Source organism: Oryx dammah, unplaced genomic scaffold, assembly GCF_014754425.2.
Source record: "Oryx dammah isolate SB20612 unplaced genomic scaffold, SCBI_Odam_1.1 HiC_scaffold_23, whole genome shotgun sequence".
Taxonomy (NCBI): domain Eukaryota; kingdom Metazoa; phylum Chordata; class Mammalia; order Artiodactyla; family Bovidae; genus Oryx; species Oryx dammah.
The window spans coordinates 111431385-111440837 of NW_024070207.1; positions in this window are offsets into that span (position 1 = coordinate 111431385).

Here is a 9453-nt window from a genome sequence, read left to right on the forward strand (position 1 = left end):
AGCTTGAGCATTACCTGGGAAATTGTTAGAAATTCACTTTCAGGACCCATCCTACAATTATGGAATCAAAATGTGAATTTTGAACAAAACCCTTGGGGGATTTGTGTGCAGGTTAAAATTTGAGAATCACGAGATTGAAGTATAGTTTCATGGTCATTGAAACTCTGTTGAAACCTTCTTCTCTGGCTCAAGAAGAGCATATTTTCCAATGGTAGCCATGCAAAAATGGTATCTCATAGACTTTTTTTCTTGCCTTTAATAATCCAAGGGTTACATAGCTAATTTTTAATTAAACTATTAATAAAGATACACTAAGAAGGGATTATATGATATCCTGGTAGATGACCATAGAATTTTGAAAATACATATTTAAAATTCTTACAGGAACAACTTTCTTTTTAAAAAATTATTTATTTTAATTGGAAGCTAATTACTTTACAATATTGTAGTGGTTTTTGCCATACATTGACAAGAATCAGCCATGGGTGTACATGTGTCCTCCATCCTGAAACCCCTCCCACATCCCTCCCCATCCCATCCCTCAGGGTCATCCCAGTGCACCAGCCCTGAGCACCCTGTCTCATGCATTGAACCTGGACTGGTAATATATTTCACATATGGTAATATACATGTTTCAATGTTATTCTCTCAAATCATCACACCCTCACCTTCTCCCACAGAGTCCAAAAGACTGTTTTTCACATCTGTGTCTCTTGCTGTCTTGCATATAGGGTCATCATTACCATCTTTTAAAATTTCATATATATGTGTTAATATACTGTATTGGTATTTTTCTTTCTGACTTACTTCACTCTGAATGATAGGCTCCAGTTCCATCCATCTCATTAGAACTGATTCAAATGCATTCTTTTTAATGACAGAGTAATATTCCTTTATGCTAGTAAAGTAATACTCAAAATTCTCCAAGCCAGGCTTCAGCAATATGTGAACTGTGAATTTCCAGATGTTCAAGCTGGTTTTAGAAAAGGCAGAGGAACCAGAGATCAAATTGCCAACATCTGCAGGATCATCAAAAAAGCAGAGAGTTCCAGAAAAACATCTATTTCTGCTTTATTGACTATGCCAAAGCCTTTGACTGTGTGGACCACAATAAACTCTGGAAAATTCTGACAGAGATGGGCATACCAGACCACCTGACCTGCCTCTTGAGAAACTTATATGCAGGTCAGGAAGCAACAGTTAGAACTGGACATGGAACAACAGATTGGTTCCAAATAGGAAAAGGAGTACGTCAAGGCTGTATATTGTCCCCCTGCTTATTTAACTTACATGCAGAGTACATCATGAGAAACACTGGGCTGGAGAAAGCACAAGTTGGAATCAAGATTGCCAGGAGAAATATCAATAACCTCAGATATGCAGCTGACACCACCCTTATGGCAGAAAGTGAAGAGGAACTAAAAAGCCTCTTGATGAAAGTGAAAGAGGAGAGTGAAAAAGTTGGCTTAAAGCTCAACATTCAGGAAATGAAGATCATGGCATCTGGTCCCATCACTCCATGGGAAATAGATGGGGGAACAGTGGAAACAGTGTCAGACTTTATTTTGGGGGGCTCCAAAATCACTGCAGATGGTGACTGCAGCCATGAAATTCAAAGACGCTTACTCCTTGGAAGAAAAGTTATGACCAACCTAGATAGCATATTCAAAAGCAGAGATATTACTTTGCCGACTAAAGTCTGTCTAGTCAAGGCTATGGTTTTTCCAGTGGTCATGTATGGATGTGAGAGTTGGACTGTGAAGAAAGCTGAACACTGAAGAATTGATGCTTTTGAACTGTGGTGTTGGAGAAGACTCTTGAGAGTCCCTTGGACTGCAAGGAGATCCAACCTGTCCATCCTAAAGGAGATCAGTTCTGGGCATTCATTGGAAGGACTGATGCTGAGGCTGAAACTCCAATGCTTTGGCCACCTCATGCGAAGCATTGACTTGTTGGAAAAGCCTTGTTGCTGGGAGGGATTGGGGTCAGGAGGGGAAGGGGATGACAGAGGTGAGATGGTTGGATGGCATCACCGACTCGATGCACATGAGTTTGCATGAACTCCGGGTGCTGGTGATGGACAGGGAGGCCTGACGTGCTGTGATTCATGGGGTTGCAAAGAGTTGGACATAACTGAGCAACTGAGCTGAACTGAGTATTCCACTGTGTATAAGTACCACAGCTTTCTTATCCATTCATCTACTGATGGACATCTAGGTTACTTCCATGTCCTGGCTATTGTAAACAGTGTTGTGATGAACATTGGGGTACATGTGTCTCTTTCACTTCTGGTTTCCTCGGTGTGTATGCCCAGCAGTGGGATTGCTTGGTCGTATGGCAGTTCTATTTCCAGTTTTTTAAGGAATCTCCACACAGTTCTCCATAGTGGCTGTACTAGTTTGCATTGCCACCAACAGTGTAAGAGGGTTCTCTTTTCTCCACACCCTCTCCAGCATTTATTGTTTGTAGACGTTTTGATAGCAGCCATTCTGACAGGCATGAGATGGTACCTCATTGTGGTTTTGATTTGCATTTCTCTGATAATGAGTGATGTTGAGCATCTTTTCACATGTTTGTTAGCCATCTGTATGTCTTCTTTGGAGAAATGTCTGTTTAGTTCTTTAGCCCATTTTTTGATTGGGTCATTTTTCTGGAATTGAGCTGCGTGAGCTGCTTCTGTATTTTTGAGATTAATTCTTTGTCAGTTGCTTCATTTGCTATTAGTTTCTCCCATTCTGAGACTGTCTTTTCACCTTGCTTATATTTTCCTTCATTGTGAAAAAGCTTTTAAGTTTAATTAGGTCCCATTTGTTTATTTTTGCTTTTATTTCCATCACTGTGGGAGGTGGGTCATATAGGATCCTGCTGTGTTTATATCAGAGTGTTTTGCCTGTTTTCCTCTATTAGTTTTACAGTTTCTGGTCTTACATTTAGATCTTTAATCCATTTTGAGTTTATTTTTGTGTATGGTGTTAGGAAGTGTTCTAGTTTCATTCTTTTACAGGTGGTTGACCAGTTTCCCAGCAGCACTTGTTAAAGAGATAGCCACAGCAATCAGAGAAGAAACAAAAATAAAAGGAATCCAGATTGGGAAAGAATAAGTAAAAAATCTCACTTTTTGCGCATGACACGATCTTCTACATAGAAAACCCTAAAGACTCCACCAGAAAATTGCTAGAGCTAATCAATGAATATAGTAAAGTTGCAGGATATAAAATTAACATAGAGAAATCCCTTGCATTCCTATACACTAACAATGAGAAAACAGATAAATTAAGGAAACAATTCCATTCACCATTGTGACATAAAAAGTAAAATACTTAGGAATAAAACTATAAAACACTGATGAAAGAAATCACAGTTGACACAAAGAGATGGAGAAACATACCATATTCATGGATTGGAAGAATCAGTATAGTGGAAATGAGTATACTACCCAAAGCAATCTATAGATTCAATGCAATCCCAATCAAGCTACCAGTGGTATTTTTCAGAGAACTAGAGGAAATAATTTCACAATTTGTATGGAAATATAAAAAACCTCAAATAGTCAAAGCAATCTTGAGAAAGAAGAATGGAACTGGAGGAATCAACCTGCCTGACTACAGACTATACTACAAAGCTACAGTCATCAAGACAGTATGATACTGGCACAAAGACAGAAATATAGATCAATGGAAGAAAATAGAAAGCCGAGAGAGAAATCCACACACCTATGGACACTTTATCTTTGACAAAGGAATGACTTTCTAAATGGGAAAGATTCCTCCCTACCCTCTCAGATCAGTACATCTATGCTTTATTTGTAATACACAGTTTCTCCAGAAAGCACAGGGCATCACATTTAGGAGCTGAGAGATTCAAATAAAATATTTTTGTTTTCCCAAGTCTCAAATATGAATTGTTTAGAATAATGAATCTAATTTACATTGCACTTAAAATAACTGCTAACACCTTTTAAATGTGCTGTAGAAAGATTAACAGGGGATTTTTGAAAAGATTAGTTTTTACTTAGAATGTTTTTCCTTTATTTGATATCCCTGATTTCCTTAAATTAGCTAGTGAAGTATAACTCTCTAAGAATCAAAGTTCCCTATAGCTTGAACTTTCTGTGTTTTCCCTTTTGCTTCAATAAACCTGTATTGGTTATCCACTGTCTACCATGCATGAGAAAGCATAGACTGAATCTCCACCCTAGAACTGCTCACAATCTCATGGGGAAGAAGATCAGAAACACCATTATCATGTCATAGCATCAGTGCTATAGTAGTGTTGGCAGCACATAATAGGACGTAGAGAAGAAGGGGCTAATTCAGCCTTGGGAGTCAGAGAATGATTGTAAAAGAGGTGACTGCTTTTGGCATCTCATTAGTATGTGATTTATGATACAAATATGCACAAACATTGGCTTGTGTTTTCAGAGAAGGTGGTTGAATGAGTCTTTAAGTTGAGCCAAGCCTAATATTGGCAGTTTTGATGAAACTGAACTTCATCCAAAATGTAACTTGATGGACAGAATTAGAATGAAATGACCTTTTCTAACACTGCTGGAAGAAGCACAAGCTGGAATCAAGATTGCTGGGAGAAATATCAATAACCTCAGATGTGCAGATGACACCACCCTTATGGCAGAAAGTGAAGAGGAACTAAAAAGCCTCTTGATGAAAGTGAAAGAGGAGAGTGAAAAAGTTGGCTTAAAGCTCAACATTCAGGAAATGAAGATCATGGCATCTGGTCCCATCACTTCATGGGAAATAGATGGGGAAACAGTGGAAACAGTGTCACACTTTATTTTGGGGGCTCCAAAATCACTGCAGATGGTGACTGCAGCCATGAAATTAAAAGACGCTTACTCCTTGGAAGAAAAGTTATGACCAACCTAGATAGCATATTGAAAAGTAGAGACATTACTTTGCCAACAAAGTTCCATCTATTCAAGGCTATGGTTTTTCCAGTGGTCATGTATGGATGTGAGAGTTGGACTGTGAAGAAAGCTGAGTGCCGAAGAATTGATGCTTTTGAACTGTGGTGTTGGAGAAGACTCTTGAGAGTCCCTTGGACTGCAAGGAGATCCAACCAGTCCATCCTAAAGGAGATCAGTCCTGGGTGTTCACTGGAAGGACTGATGTTGAAGCTGAAACTTTGCAATACTTTGGCCACCTGATGTGAAGAACTGACTCATTTGAAAAGACCCTGATGCTGGGAATGACTGAGGGCAGGAGGAGAAGGGGATGACAGAGGATGAGATGGTTGGATGGCATCACTGACTCAATGGATATGGGTTTGGGTGGACTCTGGGAATTGGTGACAGACAGGGAGGCCTGGCATGCTGCGGTTCATGGGGTCACAAAGAGTCGGACATGACTGAGCAACTGAACTGAACTGAACTGTCATCAGGAATCTTGAGTAAGTGGCTTTCCTGGAGCTGAGAGTCTTGGGTTATGGTTGGGTGTGGTCCATCTCAGTTGGAAGAGGACCTGAGTGCCTGGAACATAAGCACAATTGAATAGATTGGCAAGGGTCAAGGAAGATGTCAGCTTTATTCTATCTAATGTTTCAGTTAACATTCAAATCAATGAATGGGATTGAAAGGTAAGTCAGAAAACCACAGCAGAGGCCTAGTCAAATGGCCTGGGCTAACACATCACGGTCAGGCACATGTAGGAATCCTATTTTTAGGCAGGACCCAGGGCGATGTATGTGTTCAAAATGGAACATTCCTACCCGATGTGTCAGGATTATGGTAAAAAAATACCTTGCCTTTAATGTTTTTAATGTTAGGTAAGAATTTTTGAGACACTCTTATCTCATTTAGGACTGACTCAATCATTAGGCATAAATCTATCAGGTTTGGGCAAAGCTAGAGAAGGTGTAATTCTATTCAATATGAATGGATTACCACACATGTCAATAGCATTTGTATTATGTATCAGCTCACTGGAAATATTGTCCACTGGCAAAAATCAAATTCATCAGATTGAGTAAAAAGTTGTGATGATATTTGTAGTAGATAGATCATGGTTACTTAAAGATGTCCAGGTCCTAATCTCTAGAACCTGTAAATATGTTACCTTACATGGCAGAAGGGACTTTGAAGATGTGATTAAAATAAGGAGATTGTCCTGAATTATCTACGTGGGCTGAATCTGATCACATGAGTCCTTAAAATCAGAGAACCCCCTCACTACATATGGGTGTAGTCAGAAAGAAAATTGGCAGCAGGAGAATGACTCAGTGAAGTTTGCTCATTCTGAGATGTGTGGATCTGTGTTTAAGGGATTGCATTGTGCCAAGAATCATCATCAGCTAGGAAACAGATCCTCTAGAAAGTAACACAGGTTTGCCAAGGGCTTCATTTTAGTCTGATGAGACTCATGTTGGACTTCTGACCTACAGAATAGTAAGATAATAAATTTGTTGTTTTAGGCCATTGTGTTTGTGGTAATTTGTTATGGCAGTAATAGAATACAGACACACTGTATAATTTGGGCACTTTATAGATTTTTAAACCACTCATAGACCAGGATTTCTATATTTTGTTCAGTGATATACAACAAGTGCTTATAATAATGCCTAGGAAATAATAGACACTCACATAGTCGAATTATTTATTGGTCATTCCAACAAGTATATTTATTGAGTACATGTGAACACATGATTCTGTGCTAGATGTTGCATCAGCTGTAAAGATATAGAGACAATTTTTTCATAAAATCTGAGTCAAGAAGTTTAGATCAGTCTTCAGTAATAACGGGTCAGAAAACTCTTGCCTGGAGGCCACATCTGGCCCACTATTTCTTTCTGTAAATGACTTTTTTTAAAAAACAACTGTGCTCTCTAGTTTACATAGTGTCTATGGGTGCTTTTTAAAAATATAATTTCTATTTATTTACTTTTGTCTCTGCTGAGTCTTCATTGCCCTGTGGGCTTTTCTCTAGTTTTGGCAAGAGGGCTCTACTCTTCATTGCTGTGCATAAGGGTCTCATTGCAGTGACTTCTTGTTGTAGGGTGAGGCTTCAGTAGTTGTGGCTCCAGGACTCTTGAGTACAGACTCAACAGTTGTGGTGTACAGACTTAGTTGCTCCACGGCATGTGGGATCTTCCCGAACCAGGGATTGAACCCCTGTCTCCTGCATTGGCAAGCAAATTCTTTACCACTGAGCGATCAAGGAAGCCCTATGGCTGCTTCTGTGATAAAACCAGAGAGGTGAATAACAGTAACAGAGACCATGTGACCCACACAGCCAAAATGTTTATTTTCTGGCCTTTTATAGAAAAAAAAAAAAAAGTCAAACCCTGAATTGGAACCCTGTCTTTCCAACTTGCAGTGTCTCTTGGGGAAAATAAATAATTTCTTCAAGCTTCCCTTTTGTCTTTGAAAAATTTAGATGGTAGTACTTTTCTCATAGGATGGTTGTGAGAATTAAATGTTGGATGAGGATTAGATGATGTCTTCCAGTAGAGAAGAATTCAATAAATGATGTTTTTCTTTTTGCTTCTACTTCTGATCCTTCTACTATCACCATCAGTACCATAATCAAGTTGAAGAATAAAGGTGTTCACAAAAAGTATAGATATCACATTTATTCATTAAAACTCAACTCTACTTTGCTACTTGGAATTTGTAATGAATTAGGATCTACTATTTAGCTGCTAGCTTTCCAGCTGGTTTTATCTGTATCTGCTATTCCATCCTGATGAATATCAGGGTAGATCTTTATTTTCTCACTCAAATTTTAAATTTCTTATTAGTTTTTAAGATGGCATATAAAGGGTGTATTGTTTTGTATAAGTTTTTCATCACATTTACTGTTGAGCCTTGATGTCTCTGTGTGTGGGCTAGTATATAGACTTGTGTAATAAGTGTGGTAGATGATATTTTCAAAGATGGCCTCAGCTCTATCTCCTATCTCATGTACTCTTTTGTAATGTGATCTTGCCACTCCACCAACAGGTAGACTTTATTTTCCCTCTATTTGAGTCTGGTCTATCCCTCTGACTTGTTTGGAATGGAACACAACTGAAGTGATATTGTATAACATCCAAGAGATCTGCAGCTTCCTCATTAACCTTTGGGAATGTTGCTACTTAAAACCCATATGCCATATTGTGAAAAAGCCCAAGTAGCTCTGTGGAGAATCCTGTCTGGAGGAGAAGTAAATCATCCAGCTGAAAGTGCACGCTTTACAACCATCTGGCAGGTGGCCATGTGATGCAGCCATTTTTAGCTCTCATGTCTCCCAGCCAACATCATCTGAAGCAAAAGAAATGCCTGGTCAGTTCACAGAATCATGCAAGATAAGAAGTTGTTTTTGTAAGCCACCTAATGTTGGGCTGTTTGCTACACACCACTAGATAATTAAAATACTCAGTTCATGTGACAGATAATTTATTTCTTCAGTATCTCTAACTGCCCATGGTCATCTGTAACTGTTCAGTTCAGTCACTCAGTTGTGTCTGACTCTTTGTGACCCCATGGACTGCAGCACACCAGGCCTCCCTGTCCATCACCAACTCCAGGAGTTGAGTCAAACTCATGTCCATTGAGTCAGTGATGCCATCCAACCATCTCATCCTCTGTCATCCCCTTCTCCTCCTGCCTTCAATCTTGCCCAGCATCAGGGTATTTTCCAATGAGTCAGTTGTTTGCATCAGGTGGCCAAAGTATTGGAGTTTCAGCTTCAACATCAGTCCTTCCAATCAATGCTCAGGACTGATTTCCTTTAGGATGGACTGGTTGATCTCCTTGCAGTCCAAGGGACTCTCAAGAGTCTTTTACAACACCACAGTTCAAAAGCATCAATTCTTCGGTGCTCAGCTTTCTTTATAGTCCGACTCTCACATCCATACATGACTACTGGAAAAACCATAGCCTTGAATAGATGGAACTTTGTTGGCAAAGTAATGTCTCTGCTTTTTAATATGCTGTCTAGGTTGGTCAAAACTTTCCTTCCAAGGAATAAGCATCTTTTTATTTCATGGCTGCAGTCACCATCTGCAGTGATTTTGGAGCCCCCAAAATAAACTATGACTGTAGAGTTCTGTAATTTCAAATGAGGACTAGCAATACAGATATTAGGCCACCATTTGGATTCATCTTTGAAAGTTTAAAGGTCTCTTTGAATAGGAGGAAAGGATGAAGAGGGGTGAGGAGAAATAAGCAGGTTTCTAATACTGGAAGAGACAGTATTTAGAAACTTGTCTAAATAAAAGGAAAATGTCCTTATCCTGATGTTAAAGGCTCCATAATCTTGTAGTGTATTACCTTTCACCTTCATATCCTCACAAGTTACTTTTTACTTTCTTACTAGCATTTCTTCACCTCTGTGGTTTCTTCTGCTTAAAGGGATTTTCTACTCTTGAATTATTTGATGAATACCTAGTTATTGTATGAAGGCCAGTTCAAAGGCCATCTCCCTCAGAAAGACGTTACTGGTTGTCTCAACCAAAAAT